The sequence below is a fragment of the Anguilla rostrata genome, chromosome 8 (assembly GCF_018555375.3).
Source record: "Anguilla rostrata isolate EN2019 chromosome 8, ASM1855537v3, whole genome shotgun sequence".
Classification (NCBI taxonomy): Eukaryota; Metazoa; Chordata; class Actinopteri; order Anguilliformes; family Anguillidae; genus Anguilla; species Anguilla rostrata.
Genome location: NC_057940.1, coordinates 10,903,497 through 10,926,904, shown reverse-complemented (window position 1 = coordinate 10,926,904; position 23,408 = coordinate 10,903,497). Strand labels below are relative to the sequence as shown.

The window sequence follows — 23,408 nt, the reverse complement described above, 5'->3', positions numbered from 1 at the left end:
CTGCGTGGGTCTGAACTAGAAAAGAATTAAAGAAATAAATAAAAATCTAAGCAGGAGCTTTTTCCCTAACCTCCCTCATCCTCCACAGTAGTCTATGACAAAGGCTTAGAACAGCACTGAATGCGGCTGTCTTTATCTGAGACGAGTTACCTGGGAGAATTAGATCACGCCGTGGATATGCATCCTGTTTTTTTTTCTTTTTTTAGCCCCCTTCGGCTGGGCCGGGCCCGGCGGAGGTGGATGAGAGGGGATCACTCCGCCCTTATCGCGCACTTCAGCGGGCTTACCGCCGTGGCGCGGGCTTCGCGGCGCACCTGCTGTGACTCAACGCGCCCCGCTCCTTTTGCTGCACACTCTGTCAGCCCCCCCCCCCCCCCGGCCTGAACCTCTGACACTGAGCTCACAAGCCCGCGTTCAGCTACGCATTTCAAACAGGGCTTTTAAAACAGGTTGAATACAGAGCACAGCCAGAGTGCTGAAAGGGCTGTACAGTAGCATTCAATTATGATACGCAGAGGTGCTCTTTGGGAAGGGAGCAGCAAGCACCTGCTGTTGAAGGTGCTTCCAAGGCACTCTTGATTGAGGTGGCATACGGTTAAACAGCCTGTGTTAGGCTGGCAAATCTACGTTGGCTCAGGTTTTTAGGGTCGGAGACCCTGAGAATGTGCATCCCTGGGCATGAGAGCCCCGTGCTTGGATTTTAAATGTTATCGCCATGGATTTGCCCATTTAACACAAGCTGTATATGCCTACTCTTTGAATGAGTTGAGACCCCTCCCTTGTTTTGTACATCTCTTTGTTCTGTAATTAATTTATTTAGCCTGTGTCCTTGGCCCTGTGGCTTTATATCACCGGACATCCACGTCAAGGTTTTAAATAGTTGTGTTGGCAGGTTGTGGGTTTGATTCACAGGCTGGGCACTGGCACTGCACCTTTGGGAATGGTATTTAACATGCACTGCTTCAGTCACTATCCAGCTGTATAAGTGGGCTATGTGTAAAGAATGTTAGCTGCGTCTGTCTCTCTGGACAAGTGTGTCTGCTAAATGCCTAAATATAGAATATGGTGTGACCAATCAGTAGTCCCAGATTTGGGAACTGGACTTGTAAGTAGAAGTTTGTGAACTAAAATCCCTGCTTAGTCACCAAACTTGGAGAAACTAGAAGTACTTTATCCACACCACTTTAAATTAGCAGTTTAAATGCACAGTAATTTTAAACTATGTGTTCCTGCTTATAAAATGTAGCAACACTCTATACTGCCATACTGTGAGTGCTTTTTCCACTCAAAAAACAATTTATTAAAAGCCGCTTGCTCTTGTGTAACCTAATGGTGTCATTTGTCCGAGTCATCTCTCCATGTGTCACATCTTACGCCAGGTGGCATCTCTTGGGAAGGGGTTACGGAGGCACAAAGATGTCGCACCAAGGTCGTCAGCAGGCCAGCCTGCTCCTTCCAGTAAGCCAATCCGACTATTCGATAAGCAAAATAAGTGACGCAGCGTGGATGATTCAGCATATGTTGACCTCCCCATATGACTCATAAATAATTAAATAAAGGTAATATTTTGCAGCATCGCTCGCTTCCTTTTGTGGTTTTTTTTTTGGGGGGGTTCGTATGCCAGAGGAAGATTGATTCCTGGCTGAAAAGCATTTCCTTACATGATCAAAGTAAGGAAGTGGAATGGAGGACTCCAAAGGATGCTGTAATGGGGTATTTGGAAGATTTCCTCAGGCTTTTACCCAAAATGCCCTACTTTCCAATGACTCTATTATTCCTTGTTCCAATGTAGATCAGATGCAGTAAAGTTGCAAATGCTGATTAAAAAGAGCACAAAAAAAGTGTTAGCCATCAATGGAACGTGCATTAACCATATACAGTGCTGTGAATAATTTATTTGCCCCTTCCTGATTTCTTCTATTATTGCATATTTGTCGTACTTAATTAAAAGAACTATTCATAAAATGAATGAAATAATAATTTTAAGGAATGTGTTTTATGTTTACTCAGTTTCCCTTCGTCTAATATAGAATTTTGTCTAGAGATATGAAACCAATCTGTGACAAATGCAATAAGAAAGGAAATCAGGGAGGTAAAAATTTTTCACTGCACTGTATAGGAAACCTGGCATTACCCAAGTATATGGCATTGAGCTACCTTCAGTTCGGATTCAAATATACATTGCTAGGAGACATTCATACGGTTTCGACAGAAGGCCTGTATTGGCTTAGCAGTGACCGACTGAAGGTACCTTCCCCCCCAACTCCTCTCTGCCCAGTAGTGATCTCTGGGCTGTGATAAAGTACCTGTGCAGAGCATTGAGTGAGAGTTAGCGGGTTTGGCAGCCGATCACGGGCTGGTGGGGGTGGGGTGGGGTGGGGGGTGGGGGGGGGGGGGAGCAGGGGGGCCGAGTGATCCAAAAGGTACGCTGCGTGAAATGGACCAGCACAATGGCGCCTTTGGGGGATCACCCTTACCCTGTGGAGAAACCGGCCGAATGGCCCTGTTCTCCTGCGGGGGTGTATGTGAGTGCCCATCGCTCGTTAATCGCGTTGCGAGCAGGAGTTGCACTTGGCAATGAAGCAGGCAACGATTATGTCCATTTAAAAGCCTAAACAAGCACATTATTTCTCAAAACTGGATTGGAAATTGGGAGTCTTGAGTTCGATTACCAGATCTGCGGGGACACAGATGAACAGCCAGAGGTTCAAATGTCTGCCCCCACCGCCCGCTGCTATGCTATCATTTAGAGGCTTTCAAAAAGAAATCATTTGAAATAATTGTAAAAATGGAAAATTGACTGTGCACAGACTGTGCACGTTGCCAACGCACACACATTCAAGGACTTATTGAATAAAAGGTTATTTTCTTTGTGGTTGCCAACCTTTCAAGTTTACAGTATCTACAATCAATGGTATCCAAGGACTGTTATGCCGTTTAAGCCTGTATTATTTTTCTATTACAAAGATCCACGTGGAGGAAAAATAGATTTTATACACAAAGAGATACATATATTTATGTGACACAGAGTTTGACAGACAGTTGAAATTGAATATGTAGAGTAAGCCGCAAACAACCAAATCAGAAAGTATAAAAATGTCACTTCGTAATTTCTTTTCTCAGAGACGGAAGCACAATGTGGCTTTATTGAATTCTTGGCTAGAATACTGGGGAAAAGCGAGAGGGAGAGAGAGGGATTGTGGGAGTTCTTGTCTGATATGGAGAGCACTGGTGAATCATTGCACTTCACTAAAAATGGAGCAGACCGAACAGTTTCATTTGGGATCGGGTTATGAGCCTGAATAAAGGATTAAGACAGCAACAGGCAGATTTACTCAACACTCACTCCCAACACCTGGAAATCAAACTCTAACCCAAACAACACCCCCTCACTATTTACACCCTGTCACGGAAGAAGCATCACCAAATATATAAAAGTTCAGCATACTTTTATGAGTGGTGTGACCGGATATCATTGAGTTAGCATTATACGTTATCAGTGGGTTAGCTTTTTGGGAGCAGTGGCAAGTTATCAGTTGGTGGTCGGTGTGGCTGAGAGACAATGGAGTCCTGTTAGTTTGCCTGTCCTGGACTTGCTTTTAACGGTTTTTGTGTGATTATTGAGTTGAGTCAGTTTACATGAGGATCACACGCCTGGGGTTGATTCCTTTTTTTTTTTCTTTTACTCGATTGCATCTGCAGCATAGTTACCTCTGTGAACCTTGCGCTTAGTCACTCTAATTATTTCCAACAAAGAGACTGTGTTCCATTAAGTAATTAAATCTTCTCTTTATGATTAAAATTTGTGAAGATGAGGACGGTCGATATGACTGCAGAAAGAGGGGAAAAATGGGACGCTCATGTGAGAGAATCGTTTGAACTGCCAGACGTTAATACCCCCCACCCCCACATTAATCACTGCCCTACAGTTCTCCTCTTTTTACATCGCAGGTTATCACAAAGAGAAGACAACAGATGCTTTGATTCAATAAACATTTGTCCTTATCTTTGAATTGCAATTAGGTGTTTTGTTTCTCTTCACTAGAACAATTTCAGAAGTTTAGCCGTCGCCAAATTTACCTCCTCAAATTGGGTTCTGGATTCAGTCAACATTTGTTTGTAACTGATTTGCAAATAAATGCAATTCTGACTATGTTCCTTTGCATGCACACACAGTTCAGCTAGCTGAAGTTGTAGATCTGTGAGCTCAGAAAACTCTTCCTGTGAAGGCTATACACACAATTGAATTTGCACTGAATTCTCATCCATCTTAAATACAAATGTTGATTGAATCCTGGCCAGAGTTTGGCGAGTTAATTCTGGTGTTTGCCAATCTTGCCGAACTGTGGGTGAGAATAATTACATTCATGTACTGCGAGTGAGAATTAGTCCAAGCGTTGATTGAATTCAGGCCAAGGACCTTTTCGTTCCTTTGCAAACGGTGACGTTTTCGGGGCGGGGGTAACTGGTCACCCGACGCGTGGGGTCCTGAGGGAGCGGCGGATTGGCTACTCCGCGGCCCGGGGTAGAGCTGACCTTTCCTCCGGCATTCAGATGACATTAAATGTGCCCCGTCTGGATCACAGGGAGCTTAATTACGCTGAGGCGCTAGCACAGAGAGCGGAGCCCCCCCCCCCCCCGATGATTAGTGGCATTTAAGGGTATTTCGGCTCTGGATGCTTTTGGAGATAATGAGGAGCTCTGGAGCGGCAGGCCAAAGCGTCCCCCAGGTGCGCACGGGGGGGCAGATGTCCACCCCGGCGTCCGCGTTCCCAAAATCTCCGGTCCGGGCTGCGGGCACACACGGGCTTGTTGTGCGGTCACGGCTCAAGTTCTCTCGATTACCCTCGATTCCCCTCCGGAAAACGGCCGCGCGCTGTGTGACTCACGCGCGCCGTACGGAATAAAGAGTGATTATTTTATCGACTGGCCGATCGATTGGCCGCTGGGCTGTTTGGGCGTGTTGTCCACGGTTCTGAGGTATGTGTCACAGGGGGGCAATGCCAGAGGAACTCGCTGGTGCTATTCCAGATCCGCTGATGGATCACCACATAGTAAAACACAAGAGTTTGTTTACACCACTGCTTTGCCTTGAACCGTCTCAGTAGGGCAAACCAGTCCTTAATGCTCAAGCAAAGCTCTTGTTACAGGTGGCTGTGGATACCCAGACCGTGACAATCTTTGCCCAGGTCCGTTTCTGGTAGCGTGGTTTTCATAAAATCAGCCAGCTTCATTACAACCAGGCTGCCCTTATGCCACTGAGTACCCAGAGGCTGAGAATCCACACTTGTGACACTGGAAGACCCTGCCGCGGAATTCAATTAGCAAGAAAGGCGGTTGGAATTAATTATTCATTGAACTCCTGGCTACCTGCAGATTCGTATCTGTAATAATTCTGTTGCATTTATCCAGATATGTGCACTAAATTTTCCCTGTTTTGTTTTAATTATCAGAGCAGACATGTTTTACTGCAGGGCCAGTGAAATACGATTAAGCCGTTTGACACAAAGGGTGTAGCAGTCGGTGTGAAAAGAAGTCTTCAGAGTGTGTACAATGAAACGTTTGACTTTTTAAAAGGTTTTTACCCCCGCAGTAATGTCAAATCACACAAACCCACACACACACACACACACACTGTGTATATTTATAGGTATGCAATTAAATAAATGAAAGTAGAATAATTTCCAACACTTTCAAAATACTGTGAACCTGTTACTTTAATTCTGAGCATTCTAGTTTAAGGTGTTGCGTCCTTTTATAACAAGTTAAATCACATCTGGTTTCTCACTCCCAGGGGAATTCACCTGTTTTTTGTTTTGTCGCAATAGAAGGTGTCGCAAGAAGTTTCTGCTCAAGTTCAAAGATGTCGGCTGTTATTCCAGTAAACTACGATCCGCAGCTTCCCTCTCTTCAGCAGGAGAACGCAGCAGGTCGATTCTGCTGCCATTAATGTATTCTATTAACAATGGCCTGTCTTGTAAATTAATTACTGGGACATGTAAGGGGGAGGAGAACAGAGATTAGCCGAGTGCCCTTTTGTACGAACAGCATATTCTATTTTTAAGGAAATGTAACCGTTGGTCAAGTTTTGAGTCATTTGAGTCACTGAAATGCTGGCAAAAGTTATTTGACGATGATGCAACAAACCCTTTTAATTAAAGTTTACCAAAGACTTGCCCTGCCAAGACAGGATGGAAATGACAAACTTCAATTTTTCCTTCTCCTGCTATTGCATTATAACAGATAATAGATCCAACAGAGTCACCTCTACTGCATATTAATAGATAGATCCAATAGACCCTCCTCCATTGATGAGGGATCCAATAGATTCCGTTTACTGCATTCTAATGGATAACAGATCTAATAGATCAGTCCCTCTACTGTATTCGAATAGATAATAGATTGGATAGAGTCTCATCTACTGCATTCTGATGTGTTTGCAGCATTGAAATATGATGCTTTAAAAAAGAGGGAATCTGCAAAATTGCCTTCATCTGCTGGTATCGATCCTTGCAGGAAATTGTGCCGCAGTTTTCTAAACCCAGCGGGATATTTATTGTCATTTTAAATTATACGTGATAACTGCTGATTACTGTTCAGAGAACAAACCATTAATGAAAGCCATTTATTATCAGTGAGGCAGACCAACCACAGCCAACCAGGATGAGACAAGCACAGACAAGACAAGCTCCCAAACGGAAGCATTGACAAAAGCATTGGGGTGACTGCAAAATCGAAGATAAGACCTTGAACTCAAACTTTTCCCCATATTTAATTTTACTTTATTTATACATTTTCTAACATTCTCAAATGACCTGACGAGACCAAAATCCACCGTTCTGTATCCGTCAGCCTTAGCTGCAGTTTTTTTTACTTTTTAAAAAATGTAACCTCCAACAAACTAATTCATCCCACCCTGCTCTCTTCCACAGAGGGAATTAGGGCAGACAGAGAATGCGACACTCTGGTTAATAATAAAATCCTTGCCTGTGACAACGGATAAAGAGGGCTTAGATTCTCCCTGCCGATTGGAGGGGGCTAATTTAGCTCCAAATTGAAAAGCTGACCACTTGATTGCGGAAGAGAAATTTTTTTTTTCCTCGACACCTCCCGCTTGTAGATGCTGGTAGGGGTTATATTATCGCGGGTTTATCCCTTCCTGCACACGGCTTTGAGTGGCAGGGACGAGTTCACACCTGTGCGCCGGAGATAAGTGGGTGCCGGATTGCGGTACGAACCCTCCAGCGGTGCTACCCCCCCCTCCCCCCGTCTTCCCCCCCCACCCCCCATAGACAAAGGCCTCGCCATAAATTGCTTTTGCAGCGCATGCCGAACATGCCCACCCGCGGTGGCCCCTCCCTCGGCAGGAGACCCGCTGCGTTGCAGCTGGGCCCTGTGGGAACAGCTCTGTGATGAGGCTCGACAGTGCTCTGCTCAGCACTCTGTTCACTGTAGTGGGGCTAGCTCGATAGTGCTCTGTTCAGTGCTCTGCTCAGCGCTCTGTTCTCTGTGAAGGGGCTAGCTCGATAGCGCTCTGTTCTCTGTGAAGGTGCTAGCTCGATAGCGCTCTTTTCAGTGCTCTGTTCAGCGCTCTGTTCTCCATGAAGGGGCTAGCGCGATAGCGCTCTGTTCTCTGTGAAGGTGCTAGCTCGATAGCGCTCTTTTCAGTGCTCTGTTCAGTGCTCTGTTCCCCGTGAAGGTGCTAGCTTGATAGCGCTCTGTTCCCCGTGAAGGTGCTAGCTCGATAGCGCTCTTTTCAGTGCTCTGTTCAGCGCTCTGTTCTCCGTGAAGGGGCTAGCTCGATAGCGCTCTGTTCTCCGTGAAGGTGCTAGCTCGATAGCGCTCTGTTCTCCGTGAAGGGGCTAGCTCGATAGCGCTCTGTTCTTCGTGAAGGGGCTAGCTCGATAGCGCTCTGTTCTCCGTGAAGAGGCTAGCTCGATAGCGCTCTGTTCTTCGTGAAGGGGCTAGCTCGATAGCGCTCTGTTCTCCGTGAAGGTGCTAGCTTGATAGCGCTCTGTTCTCCGTGAAGGTGCTAGCTCGATAGCGCTCTGTTCAGTGCTCTGTTCAGCGCTCTGTTCCCCCGTGAAGGGGCTGGCTCGCCAACGTTCTGTTCCCCGTGAAAGGTGTTGGCTGGTGATTTCGGTCTTCACTGGCATGACGATCAGCCTCAGAATCCTCAGAGAACACACACATTCACCGAATGAAAAGAGGAGTTTCTGAATGCTGCTGAATTTCAGTGAAATGTGGGGTTTGTCGGTCGGTGAGCGGTAGTTTCCGTGTCGACGCGTGTATTTCCAGGAACTTCTACACGCTTATGTGCCACGTCTGTGATTGGGGATATATAGACACCGAAATTCCCGATTTATTCAGGGACTCTGCCTGCACGGAAATGTCACGCTGTGTCCTGAGAGGTGGACGGCCATCTGTGGTAATTCATACTTCATACCAAGTGTCTGGACAAGAACACCACCGTGAATGAACACCACCGACGTTATGTCTGTTTGACACCCATCTGTAAATGGCCTGAAACAGAAGCGTTTCTTAGGATTTGTGAACTGTAGTGTCCCCCGCATAAACGCGCCTATGGATCCAGTGATTCCAGTGGAGGTCATTCAAGAGCCTCAGAACAAAGAATGGCTTAGGTGTGGCCATAGGTATGGGTGTACAACATGGGTGGGGGCATGGGACGGGTGTGGGGGGTGTACAGGAGGGATGGGGGCATAGGCCAGGACTCTGCACCCCTGATGTTAGAGCAAAAGTATGATCTGTGAGGAGACATCCAAAAGGAAAGGCTTGCACAACCAGGAGTTCCCTGTTCCCTGAGACTCTGGGTGTGCTGGCGTTCAGTGTCACCTAGTACTTGACTGATGTTCTTAAAGGAGTTCACTACACCACTACGGTACCTGGTTTCTTTGATCTGCACTTGCTGTTGATTTTAAAATAAAAGCAAAAAATCAGCGGAGCAGCAGCCCTCCAGGAGCTCTGACCTGAAAGGGCAAAGACTTCTTTTTATGAATGCGTGATATTTAAACTTCCTCATTTGAGCACCTCATGCTGAGAGAAATTTAGCTCTCCTGAATATCCTGCGGTATTATCCAATAAAGAAACCACCCGTTCTCACTCGTTTCGCAAGTGCCTTATGAAACGACCCTTACCAGCGCGTGCAGCTTTGATATTTACACTGTAATTTCCATTTTAGTCTTTACATTCACCTCAGAGGAACGAACCCTTGAGCAGCCTGATTAAAATTCCTGCACAGTGCACTTCGCACTACGCAGTGTGCACTTCGCACCGTTCCAAAAAATCCAGCGCGGTAGGATTTCGAACGCGGGTTCCTTTTTCCCCCCCCATAAATTTTTTCCAAACTGCGCGCCTCGCGCCAGAGCATCTGGTAAATCCTCATTGTCTGTGGCAGTAAGTGAATCACTGGTTATTGCCTCTGGAGATCAAGCAGCGATAATTGACTGCATTTATCGTAATTTCCAAACGGCAGGTGTATTTTGGTTGCGGGCGACGCGGAGGACGCCACGGCGGATAATCTCTTTGTAATTGGTGCCACGTCGCCGCCCACGCTTTATTAGCTCCGGAGGAACCTGATATATATCGCCGATATTGCTGTTTATCAGCGGTTGCTCGCGCCGACGTGACAACAACGTTCTGTCAACAGAAACACAGGGGCACAGGTGGAAATTGCCTCAAATTAAATTTCTTCAAGCCGACAACTGAACACAATCTCCTCGCGCGGTGAGTTATTAATGCGTGGAAAAAAAAAACCTGTCGGGATTCGGGTCAGTCCGGTGACGCCGGGAAAACCGTTTGTGAACGCGGTGATGGATTCGTTCTGAACTCTTCTGTGTGTGTGTGTGTGTGTGTGTGTGTGGACGGAAGGCCTCTCATCGGTCTTACTTAGGTTTCCCCTATGCCCTTGTTGATGGACTGCATCGTCTGGGTGTGGGCCAGATGGTTAAAGGTCCTCTCAGACCAGAGATTTTGCGGGCGGCAAAGTTTACTGGAAATAACGGTTATCAATGGAGGAAAATAAAGTGTGGCAGAATCCACCATACGGGAGGAGAACTTCAATGGCGTACGGGACGCACGGAATCAAAAAATGGAAACTTTTGTCAGACGGCTGCACAGTTCCACCGTGCACAACAAATCCCCTGAGATAAGCTAGCCTTCTTTATGGGTCGAAATGAATGTTCGTGAGCCAGGCTGCTGTACCCATGCCTCAGTGCTGTGAGGGGCACAGATTATACCGTATCCCGCTCTTACAGGCTGTGGGGTCCTAACGGCAAGACTGCGCAGCTTCTGATTGCTGTTTGAGCGGCCATCTTGTGGACCTTGAACACTCCAGTGCGAAATATCTTTGGCCAGATGGTCCAGGGAGGACTATAAATGTGTTCCCTGTGGAGTTCTAATTTGGAAGCAGCGATTCGTCAGGTTCCACTGAAAGGGTCTACAGCAGGGGTTCCTGGTTTGCTCTGTTCCTGAAGCTTGTTGCGTGGCAGACACTTCTTCAGAGGAAGACGCCCTGCTAACATTAGCGCTCGGCTTCTTGTTTTGACTTTACTTTGTTGCTACTACCGTACAAAGCGAATGTGTAGAAAATATGAATAATTGTACACTACCTAATGAGACTGTAGTGAAGTGTTCAATCTGAAACTGAGACTGTAGACAGAAGTGCATAGTTTGAAAGTCAAGCTAAATTACTAAAACAAAGGTTAGCTAGCTTTGTGTCAATGACAGATCAAATGAAAACTAGCTACCTAGCTAGATAACATTTGCAACATTAGCTAGAACTCTGGCTATGCATTTATTTTCCACTAAATATGATTGTTTCCTTACGAGACCAAGAAGGCTGCAGCTGAGAAAGAGTAGAGGGTCAGACTGAAACATGTCACGGTAAGAGTGCACTGCAAAAAAAAGCCTCCCCCTAGTTCAACCCTCTGTGTGCTTTTTCCTTCTCTCAGCTTTCTTCCTGTCTCCCAACTTTTTGTAATTGTTATCCCCAGTCCATTATTGATCTTTGTGATAACAACCAAAAAATTTTAATGCCTATATATGAAATGCATAAATACAATTTGATTATTGAATCAAGATGTTTCTCAACAGATTTTGTCACATCCTTTACGCCTGATGTGTTTGCAGGTCTGTAATTAGGCACACCTGATTCTACTAATTATCAGCTCAGTGAGATCTCTCGCTGTTGAATGAGGAGTGCTCCGTGTGGTTTGGAGTGAAGTGAGGACAGTAGATCTTCCGTAACAGGTTTGGGCAGCCCTAGTCTGCAGAATCTCAAATCTGATTGGTGATGAATTCTTATTAGTCTAGTCATTACAGCACCCCACATTCGGTTTCTCGGTGCTCAACAAAAATGTCTGCTGCCTTAGTACAGCACACAGTGGGAAGAATAAAATAAAAATCACACACAGAAAAATGAGGACATGGCAGCCGGCAAAATAAAAAAGAGCTCATTTTCAACCTGTACCATTTTCAGTCTTTTTTTTCTCAAGCATTCACACCCAGATGCTTTTCCGTGCAACGGCATTAATCTGGAGACCGGGGGTAGGAGATGCCAAAAGAGATGAGCGCCGTGTGCCGTACAATGGGAAAATTATTTTCTTGTTTCTGCATAATTGCATTTGATGGATCCGTTGGCCACCCTCCCAGATTGTAACCAATAATTTTGTGCTTTATATCCCTGTTACCCTGTTCCGCTCAATATATCATTCAGGTAATTGAAAAACAGTTCCCTGGGTGTAAATATTCCAATAAAGTGTTGGAGTGAGTGCTATAAAATGATATGGGAGGCACTGTGTCCTTTTTTACTAAAATGGGCTTCAAAATGACATCTTGATGTGTGTTTTAGTGGTGGTGGTAGTATTCTTTAGACTTTACAAGCCGTCTGAGTGGTTTCCCAGGCAGACACTTAACGTACTGGTTAAGGAACCGATGCTTTCACCTGAGGGTTACAGGTTCAAGTCCTATCTTGGGAGCTGCTACAGTATGTAGCTATATGAATGGATACATAACTATACTAAATTCTGTCGTTACAGGGAAAGTCAAGTTTAAACTGTGGGTACAATCAATATGTGTTCTTAAGCCTTTGAAGAGTAGTTTTTTTATTTTTCAAAATTCTAAGGGTTGTAAAATTCCATTTCTTTCACTTACCAGTAGTGATACATCACCATTAGAATGTTCAGTTAAGAACATTCTAATCACATACTTGTGATCTTACACCTTAAAGGGTGTCATGTAGGACGGAGTGTAGCACAGTGGGTAAGGAACTGGACTTATAACCGAAAGGTCGCAGGTTCGATTCCCGGGTAGGACACTGCCGTTGTACCCTTGAGCACGGTACTTAAACGAAATTGCTTCAGTATATATCCAGCTGTATAAATGGATACAATGTAAAATGCTATGTAAAAAAGTTGTGTAAGTCGCTCTGGATAAGAGCGTCTGCTAAATGCCTGTAATGTAAAAAATGTAATGTTCTTTCTTGGCAAGTTTATTTTGATTGCTAGATGCCCCAAACTGGAAACAAACCCGTATTTAATTGTGATCAATTCTGGTCATTGATTCTGACCGTTGAGCATGCGCAGAACCATAAAGACACATTATGCTCTGAAGTTAATTATTTCAGTCATAACCGATAATGGCTTTAGATAAATTACTATTAATGCAGTCGCGTTTGTCTCATGAATGTTAATGAATACAGTACATATGAACATTGAGTGTGGTCATCTGTTCTGCTCAGTGAAGCAGTATTTGTGCAGAATACACAGATCTTAAAGAGCAGTGCACATTATGGATGTGAACATGTGTGCCTTATTAATATCCCTTAGCGTTGCATCACACGTTCAAAAGAAAGGGCGCTGCCTGCAGTCGTTATTTGAAAAAAAGTCACTCTCACATATCATCATTGTACAGCGGTCACTGAAACTAAGGAAAAAACATAAATAATGCACGGCTTGCTTAAAATATTACTCAAAGACAAGGACACAGCCGCCTGCAGGTTCGAGCTGAACGTCCCAATGATAGCTTCCTTGCCTGAATCACCGGATTAAGCCAGCACTAGCTGGCTTTGATCAAAAGCGTAAAGCTCTTTTTTTGTTGGTTTTTCTCTTTTTATTAGTTGTACTCATGCAGTTCTGTTGAATGTATTTTGTTTGTGTGTGTGTGTGTGTGTGTGTGCGCGTGCGTGTTTAACACCAGGGTGAAACTAACAGGAAGTTTCGGTGGGTCATGCCAAAGGCTCTGCTGAAACCCGAGCTTCGATGCCTGTCCTGTTCACCGCGTTGGGGTTCCGGAACGCACCGCACACAGATAATTGATAGGAAACCATAAAATGCAAATGTGTTTGTGTTAATTACTCATCTCTCCAGCTGGATCCAATCAGACATTTTTTTTTTCTTCAGCAGAGGCGTCCGATGATGCCGGAAAAGCATTCTGTCACTTTTAACGCTCCATGTTTTATCGTGGGAAATGGCAGGAGTCCATCGAGGGATGGATTAATGAAACACTACTGTCCTGACCAGCTACGGTTATCTTCCATTTATCTTCTGTTTTTATTTTACGTATTTTAATGAAATCACGAAGGCGTGGTAAGAAAGTGCTCAAAAAAGAAAAGAAAAAGAAAAACCATTTTAACCATAACAGATTGTGTTAATTGTGATTCAACCCAAATCATTTTGAAGAATATTTCACTTCCAGATAATCCGTTTTCTTTAGTGGGGAAGAAGTTCACAATGACATGTGTTTATGTCAGTGTTACTCAAATAAGAACATTTCAGGATTTATTTGGGGCTATAAAATATTTCTGAGTGGTTCACACAGGGCCCCTTAACACCTACTGTACTGGGAAGTACTGTATGGGGTCTGTGTGAGTTCAGCTGCCGGACAGTCACACTGATGACGGGTGACCTCCCAAGCAGTCATTCATTCAGTAGATGTACATTTTCTGTCGTTCATTTAAGGCTTCGTTCATCAACGGTGTTTGTAATCTCGCCATAATCAAATCATCCCGTTTGCTAGATTTGGCACAAAGGCACTTGCGTCCCATATTTACCACACCGCTGAATAACCAGGTTAGTCTGTGAGATTTGTTGAACACAATCACAGTTGACCTCACAGCCGTATATCAGCGTGTGGGTGGAGCAGCCAGTTGACGGACATGATTTAATTTCATGGTGTCTGGACATGTCTGCTGCGCTGAACGTTTTTTTTTTGGGATTCGGTAGCGTACGATGTCGGTGAATATTCAGCACGTGCCGTTTTCCCTTTTCAACATGTTTTATAGTGCAGGGCTGGCTGCCAGGTGGTCTGCAAACAACTGGCGAAATTAATTAAGAGTATACAAAAATATGGTCTGTTAAGTACCCTCGGTGGAGCACTCCATGGACCGAACGGCATATTTTGGGAATTCAAAGTAGTCTCGGAGCATCCAGATGGATTCAGTTATTTAACCAGTGCGCTTTGTGTGTTCTGTGTCTTTGGTAGAGACCCATTCAAAAATGGCTGCAAAAGTTTTCAGCCAACCACACCTTTTAAGTCCTACCTTTTGTTACATGTCGTTATTTTTTTTTCCCCCCACAAATTGCATTCGCCTCCTCTGGGTCTGACCGGCTGCATTTCCCTCTGACTGGCGGCTGGAGCGCGCGCGGAAGGCGCGGGTCTGAGATCTGCATGCACGCTTGCCTTAAGGCAGGTGCAGCGCTCTTGTTTACGCCGTTGTGCGGAGGCTGGGAATGAGAGCGATTCGCTGGAGGCCCGCTGGCCTGTTTGTGCGTCTGCAGGTGCTGGAGGCTCAGAGGCACGGGCGCGCATTTCCATGCCGAGCACGCGGAGGAGCGGCGCTTTCCAGAGAGCGGCCGGGCTGTCAGAATCCCGAATCGATCGCTCGCTTCCCGACTTTTCCGGCAAACGGAGTATTTGGAATAGCCACATTTGTGTCAGCAAATGCCATTTTCCTCTGGGACTCACCGAAAACCAATCTGGCCGTACTTAAGGGATGAAATAAATTTTTCTTTCTTTTTTTTTTTTCCCAGCTTGTTCACTGCACCAAATCTTTAGTGCCGGCTCCTTTGTTCGTCAATTCTCAAACAAACACACCTGCGTCTGGATTCAGCAAAATTAATCAGAAAAAAGTTTTGAAAAAGTGTAAACTATATCACATGCAGATTTGTAACATTGATGCATATGAACTTCATCAAGGTGTCTGGCAATATAGACCTGGTTAGGACTAGGCTATAAGGTTGTTTCAAGCTTTGAGATATCACCAGAACTTAATATTGCCTTTGTGTTTCTTTACACAGACAGTTTTTCCCCAATTAAAAAAAATACCACTGAACGTGGCTGCAAAAATTGGTAAATGGAAACTTTTTGCCTTAAGTCTTCAATGTGAAGCACAGTTTCCATGTCTGAATCAAATCCAGTTCTTCCTATTCGTTCAGCCCAAACTACAGTAATACCTTGGAGAGCCCTTCCTGATCAGAGGAGAATCACACACAAGGCAAGGGCGAAGCAAAATTGCTTTGAAGTTTTCTGATCCTGCAGATATTGTAGGTATTAACCCAGAAGTCCTGGTCAAGTTTCCACAAAAAAAAACTGGCTCTACTGCTGCACCCCCCCCCCCATCTGATAGGCTTCACAGCACCTTGTATTCCCTCCCCAGTTTGATTCCCCAGGTCAGCACTACAAAAGAGGATTTAGCTCTCAGTCAGACCTACCTGGTTAAAGGTAAAATAACTCCGCTGCTTCGACAATAAAAAGATCTGCCTGCACTTTGCACCGCTGCGGCGGGTGAAGGTGGAGGGCATGGCCTCTCTTCGCTCTCCGAGCCGCACTTATGGCACACATTGCACAATGGCCGCGGACGTTTGCAGTTCAGCTCAGCCTTAGTGCACACAGGAATCAGAGGGAAACCTCAGTCACCCTTCTCCGCTGCAGACTGTGTTTTACTCGAGCGTTCTTTAGCCAGGCGTGGCACGGAGGGGTGGTGCAGCGTGTAGCACGGTCGCCTCACAGCAAGAAGGTCTTCCATTAACACGGGCACGTTTGACCACGTGTTAGGTAACAGTGTGCGGGTTCCTTCGCTGACTCAATGAACTCCAGGGAAGCCACCGGTGTCACTGAATGACACCTGTTGTCTGCCCGACCTGCCTGTGTCTGCTTCACGGGGGGCAAGAAATTCTAATCAGGGTACCAACCTGGATGACTAGGTAAGTATGGAACTGTTCCATGTTTTCAGACAGTACAGTATAGTATTTATTCCCTTTTATGAGTAAGGTTGTATAATAGCTAGCCATCCAGACCCACTGAGATGAAAAAATAAAAAAAAAACTTTCAAGGGAGGCCTGACCAAAAGGCATAAAACAGCACTGCGCAATAAAAAACAACAATCATGAAACAGATGCTTAATGATCTTACAAGTTAACAGCACCTTATCTGTTAAAGCAGAAAATATGTCAGGTTTAAAGGCTTGTAAAACTCTTGAAATAAAACCCTCCCCAGAATCTAAACCAAGCTATCCAGCCCTGTTCCTGCTCTACAGTGGGACAGCATAAACAGGGTTGATGGTCTGGCTTCAATCAAAATTTGTTTTCAGCTTCGCAAAACAAAAAATCCAGGTGTCTTCCCCACCCCGCATACAGCTTGCAGAGTGAGCATTGATCGCTAAAATAAGGGGAACTAAAACGAGATTTGATGTAAAACTTTTTTTAAAAGATCAGATAAATGGTGGAGTCTGCACCTTTGAATAAACTCGTGCCACCGTTTCAAGGCGAACAGCACCTGAGAAAAAGCCGGCCCGATGTCCTTCAGATCGCTGGGAGAGGAGCGCTGCTCGAGGCTTGACGGCAGTCACGAGCGCTTTCAGTCCCGACCTCCGGTAGCGGCGCGGAGATTGAGCGAGTCGTAAATCTTCCTGACGGTCCCGCGCCCGGGCTCCTCCCGCGCACCGGGCGCTCAGCGCCGCGTCTGCTCCGCGTTTACTCCCTGACAGGTGCTCTCTCTCTCCCGCGTCTCCTCGCCCAGACGTTTATTTACTCTGGGGCCGCGGCGGGGGAGAGAGAGAGAGAGAGAGACACCTCGGAGGCATGGAGTGTCGGGGGATGGGGGGGGGGTTAAGGGGCAGCGGTCTTATTTGGGTTTCCGAACTTTAAGGGCTGCTGTATGTCAGTTCCTGGGTCACAAGCGGAGCGCTACGCGCTCTCATTTTTCATTCGGCGTCGTCGCGTTCAATGAACTTAAACTGAAATGCGTTCAACATGTGGAACCCATTTATTGCCGCAGTCTAAATAACAAGAGAACACATTGACTGGTGAAAACGCACACGAATGAACAAACGTCCACATCAATTAATGAATGACCACACGTAACAGCGAAAACTACACACATGAACTAAACAAGTTCAGTTTCACTATTCAGTGGGCGCCTTTGTCTTTTGAATTGCAGAACAAAATAGCTTTCAAAAAGGTGAATTTTGGCAAATGTCAGCCAAGTTCCACAAACAAATTCAAACTTTTTTCCTTCACAGCACAAATATGAACAGTTGCTGACGGTCTGGAACAGAAGGCCACGGCAAACTGAAATGGCTGCCACAGACATCAAGAACACGCGGCAACAATATTTTTTGTTGGTATAATTAATAACAGCAATATTTGTTCACAACATTTCAAAATGATCTGTTGTTTTTGTGTGTGTCTGGGTGGATTGAGGGGTTGGATAATCACTGTCCCTCTCATTGCCATGTCCATTTTAAATTTAAAGTGCGATCGGGAGGGAAAACAGAACCTTGTTACGGTCCAGAGGTAGAGGTCTTCCTTTGCTTACCAGCCCCTCTGCAATTACTGAGCTCTTCAGTGCATTCTTTCTTATTAATGATGCTGCAAACTGTTGATTTTGGTCAGCCTAAGGTATGGCCTATGTGGCCGATGTCTCTGACTATTTTATTTATTTTTTATTATTATTTCTCAGCCTCATAATGGCTTCCTTGACCTTCATTGGCACAACTCTGGTCCTTGTGCTGACAAACTCCAATGACATACACCGGCCTCTGGGCAATTTCCTTTCATCAACAGATAACCTTTCATAATTTATTGAATACCTGCAGCAAATACAGCAAATTCATTTTATCTAACCTAACAAGACATGAAATTACAGTATAAAAAGGCTGAACAGCACAAAATGTCAACCAAGCATAAAAAACTAATCAAATTCCCTCACAGACCATCTTACCAACTAATATGCAGTCTGTGCGTTTATTTATTTATTTTTTACACATTGTATAATCAAATTTTGATCAAACTTATCAACTTATTAAAAAGTTTTTGTCCTTCATTTTTGGATAAAGTGATCGCATTAAACAGTGCCCTCTGTTAAATCAATATTTGGTCTTAAAAAGAAAAGTAAGCACTTTTACTGTTCAAAATTTTTTTCACTGGGAGTTTTTAAGAAAAAAAAAAAAACACTGTTTAGTTACTCTTGAAATGTTGACTGAACCCAGGCTTGTGTTTGTGTGGGGGGAAAGGGTCAAAGCTTAGGGGGAACGATGACTGAATGTGGAGGGTGAGTAGGCTGAGTGTGATCAGTCGTTCGTTTGTGCAAAATGATTTGAGAATTATAAATGGCAGCCAAACTGTAACCTGCGCTCCGACCGTGACGTGTAGGAAATGGAGGCCTGCTGCACGGCGCGCTGGACCTGCACTGATTAAAACTCTGAGACTGGGAATGGGAGGCGGAGGGTGCTAATTAATCTCCTTGCTTACTGGCCTGAACTGGATGAAGCGGAGCGTTTGCCAAGATCCAGGCGTCTTCTGGGAAACCGGCACGGCAGTGGGAATTTCACAACTTTTGGGAAATATGGACTCGATCTCGAGCTTGGGAGTTCCTAGCTGGCCAAGCACATAATGCTGACCAAGCAAGCAGACCTTTTCTGTCTCACAGGCTGCTTACAGGAAAAGCAAATACATATTTATCTGCTTTTTCTCTTGAATGTGTGTATGTGTGTGGGTTCACAGTAGTTTTCACTTATTACAACTAAGTTTATGCATGTAGTGGTGTATACTGTGTAAAAATGTATATAGTAGCCTATATATTGTAAAAACTGAAAGAATTTAGGGCAACCACATTGGATTTTTTTTTTTTAGGATGCTGATGCAGTTTCTAATTTGTATGTCAGTAGAAGGTACGTAATTTATCATCTTTACAAGCTTCTTATTGACTTCCCTCATTTGCTTTGATACCCATGTGAAGCCCTACACCTGCAGTTTGGAAACTGTGTTCCTGGAGAGCCAGTGTGGAGGTTTCCAGCAATTAGCCCACCTCAATTAGCTAATTAGCTGTGTACACTAGGGGTGTCCAGTCTTATCTTGTCAGAGTGCTAAAACAAAAACCTGAACCCACATAAGCTTTTTTTTTGGAGTAGACTGGACACCTTGGTCTAAACCAATGCTGTTTTGATCATATTTTAGATCAGGGCGGTCAAACTCCCCAAAGTCCTGCAGGCCGTAGTGTCTGCCAGCTTTTGGTGGGTTTCAGCAGGAGTGATTCATTTAAGTCATTGAGGCCTTATTTGGCTGCTGATTGAAAGGAAGACACAAGTGAACTGGAAACCGCAGCTTTCCTTGGACAGCCCTCATTTGGACCAATGAAATTTTCTATTGAGACACAAGAACAGTGTCAGATTCATGATCTTATAAAGAAATGTTAGAAATCAAAAATGTTCGATCACGTAAATGAGTTAACGGGCTAATTCGGTAATTAAGAACAGAAATATAAAAACAGATACTTCCCTCCTTGCGCACCACTGTCCCACAGTGGCCTACAGTTTAGGACATAGCTGTGCAACTTCTGTACTGGAGAGCTGGTCTGCAAACCTATTCTTCTTCTGACCAGTCACCTGTATTTTAGTTTTCTGATGGCTCTATAAACTTCAGTAAAATATTTAAGATATACTCACTCTCTGCAGCTGCAGCTGGTGCTTATATGAGATATCACTGAGCCAATTAAATAATTAAGAGCAGAAGTTGGCAAGAAGAAATGCAGAAATGGATCGGCCTGTAGTTTAGGTCATGCAGGCCCGTGCATAACGTGGAAAGCAGTAACTCGGATAATTGATCCGGAGGAGGATCTATTCCTGATCACCTCAGCGAACTAGCAGGGGGGGTTGGTCACTTTAGGTGAAACGTGGCGGGTACACAAAGGCTCAGACAGGTGGGTGCAGTGGGAGCTCGGCCGCTGGAGCGGGGTGAAGGGTTCGTGCGAGGTCTGTCCTTTTGAGAAGGATGTTTTTTCCCCTCGGTGGCGTTCCCTGGCGTCGGTGCGAAGGACTCCCGCGGAGTCGGGCTGAATGGAGCTCTCTCGCGCCTGATCGCGTTTGACGTTTCCTGGTCAGCGTTGTTGTTCGGTTGTGCCGCGGCTCTCCTGCGTGCAGCTTCACGTGTTACGCGCTCTCCTCTTGCCTCTCGTTCTACCGATCGCTGGGCACGCTCCTGCTCTGTGTAAACCCGATAGTCAGCGTCATACAAAAGCCTTGTATGTTTGCATTTTTCCTCCATGTTCTCATCCAGTTCTGTAACACCACATATAATAATGTTATTTCAAAAACCCCACGTGACTGATCGAGAATTCTTTGTCGATAAACTGAAAAAAACGATTGTTTTACTGCTGTTTCTGAAAACCTGGTTTATGGAGGTGGAAGGCTTTTCCAAGGCTTCGGCAGTAATGTAGGTGCATGCGATAGAGGTGACATGAAAGCCAACTTGGTCCTGGTCGTATCGTGTGAGGGTTGAGTTCTATATACTTGTTTAACAGGCATCCTTGCATGGACAGCTGACAAAGATTATTGTGTTACAAACAACCTTTTGTTCAAAAGCCCAGTTCTTAAATGAGAGCACAAATGCCTTCTGAAGTGTGCCAAAACATTTGAGTGGGTAATGCTAACATCATGAAGATGTTAGATGATGATTTGCCAAGTCTCAAATGTACTGTAAATATTGCATATTCCAAGTTTGGCCTGGTACTCAAATTGTGATCTTGTAATGGAATGATGCATTATATATGGCTTACCAAAGCACTCAATTGATGCCTCTCATCGAGCATTAGGTAGTCTTGCTAAGACATTACGCTGGGTTACGAACTCGACTGCCCATGTCTTACTCTGAGCTATGTCCAAAGCAGAATAGAAATTGTTTAACCAGATTTGATTTAATTTAATTATTTTTTTGTACAGAATAGGTTTTGTGATTTTGTACAATGCTCAAAAGTTTTAATGACTTTTAATGACTTCAAATGTATATTTTTCTAAGTATATATTCCCAGTAGTTGTTTTCTGAAGGCAAATATGTGGTATTTAATGATATATTTAGGAATGGTTTTACATAGCATTACTGAAAAGCTGTCAGATGAATTTGAGAAAAGTTTCCTGGAAACCATAAAGTTCTCGGTAATGTATACAGACACATTCCCCCTGTCATCTGTGTATTCAAAACAGCGCAATTACTGTCAAAGTGATGTAAACCAACACAACATCACCATTAAAAAGCAGGAAATGGACAGAAACACAATGTCAGTTTGCTAATTCACTGCTACAAAAACAATTGTGTCATTTGAAAGTTTTTAAATTTTTTTTTTGTACATTCAGTAATGCACTCTGCTGAAGGGAACAGGCTGAGGACTGGGGGGGGGGGAGGGGGGTACATCATTCAGTTTCCATGTAACAAGAGAATCAGTTCTTCCAGAGAACATTAGGAGGTTCTTTCTTTGCTGGAGGAGGTTGTGTTAACATTACCAAGATGATTTGTGTCCTGGAGCCATGTTCTTTTTTATTTTGTTTATTTTTTTATTTCATTTTTTAAACAATGAGAGCCGCACAAAGCATCAACCGAAGGACTTAAAATCGCAGCTTGGCAAGGAACAGTGGAGGATCTCTGATGAAACTTTGACTTGAGGGTTTTTACAAGGATTAAAGCCCTTTCGAAACTACTGTTGTTTTGATACACATTTAATTCAGTACAGTCAAATTTGACTTGGCCTTTTCGATTAAAAAAAATACCCTGCCACTAATTTACAATGTTATCAACTCAAAGGTAAAGGGAGAGGACTTTTTTGCACAGACCTAAGGCCTCTTTACACCGACGATTTTCCACCAGAGCTGCAGTGTTCAACAGAAACATATAAATTCACACAATGTTTTAATAATGCATCTCCTAAAGCACACACGACCTTATCCGAGCAACAGCACGCTGTAGCGGTGCCCATATTAGGAAATACCTTTTTATAATGAAGCGTGAGTTGTAATTTCTCTGCTTACTGACTCGGAGAATTTTGAATTCCCCCAGCAGCCCTTAGTCATACAGGTTTAATTCGTACTGCCGTGGTTGCCCTCTAAATCAAAATTCTGGACAGGTGCAAAAAAAAAAATCTGTACACAACATGTTAGCTGCATTTCGTAATACACCCCTGTTTAATACCTTGTTGTCTGTTGGCAATGATTACCTGTGTCAGTATAGAGAAAAATAGAATATCTGGCTTAGTGCAGTTTTGTGAAGGATTCTATCATTTACATCATCATAAAAAAGTTATAAGTAAATTCCTTAGTACCATTCCTAATTCAATGAACTTACTTCAGATCTATTATACTGAGCACAGCGATAGTCCAGGTGTGTTCATAATTACAGATGCACAGTGAATACTTAAACAGCAAACAACAGAACCCATAAATTAACATGGGTTCTATAGAACCCATAACTGACCCATTTGTGTCAAATGCCTAATGTCCTCCTTTGACAAAAAAAAGATAACATTTGTATTTCTGTTGTTTCTGTTATCAATTTCCGTTCATCCAGGTAAAATATATTTTGTACAATAACTGGTTGTGATGAAAAGTTTGTTCTGGGTTGGCGTGCCCTTTTCTGACTTTGAGCACCTGCCCCTGAAAAGGTGTTGTGTGAGAGCACATTCCTGCTTGTGTGCGCAGATGTACGGGCTCTGTGTAAACGCAGGGTCTGGACTGAAAAGCCTGTGCTTGCGCCAGGGTCCTTATGTTTGTTGACAGCGGGCAGCCACGTTCCGTTTGTCCGTGCGACACGTTTTCGGGCAGAACGCCTGAGAGCACGGACTCGCCTCTGCCACAGTCTCTGTCTCTGTCTCCCCCAGTCTCTCTCTCTCTCTCTCTCTCTCTCTCTTTCTCTCTGTCTTTCACCATCTTTCGTTCTTCGTCTCGCACTCTGACCACCGTGTCTTTTTAAAATCTCATCTGCTGGACTTGAGCCGCTCTGTTCCTCTCCTCAGCCCTAAAAAAAGAAAAAAAGAAAATGGGGGCGGGGGGCATGGGTGCCATTGCCCAGTCCTTCATGAAGTTCTGATACGGGATGGGGATGTTTTTCCTACACGCACTTTGATATCGG

At 44.4% G+C, this 23,408-nt stretch overlaps 1 long non-coding RNA gene across 1 annotated transcript in view; it reads left to right on the top strand.

Annotated features, from left to right (window-relative positions):
* LOC135260787 (uncharacterized) overlaps window positions 1-18,436 on the top strand; it is a 32,528-nt gene extending 14,092 nt beyond the window's left edge. The window contains exon 3 of the long non-coding RNA XR_010331747.1: window positions 17,537-18,436. This is a non-coding gene — a long non-coding RNA (uncharacterized LOC135260787). The remainder of the gene's footprint in view (window positions 1-17,536) is intronic.
* The last annotated feature ends 4,972 nt before the right edge of the window (window positions 18,437-23,408 follow it).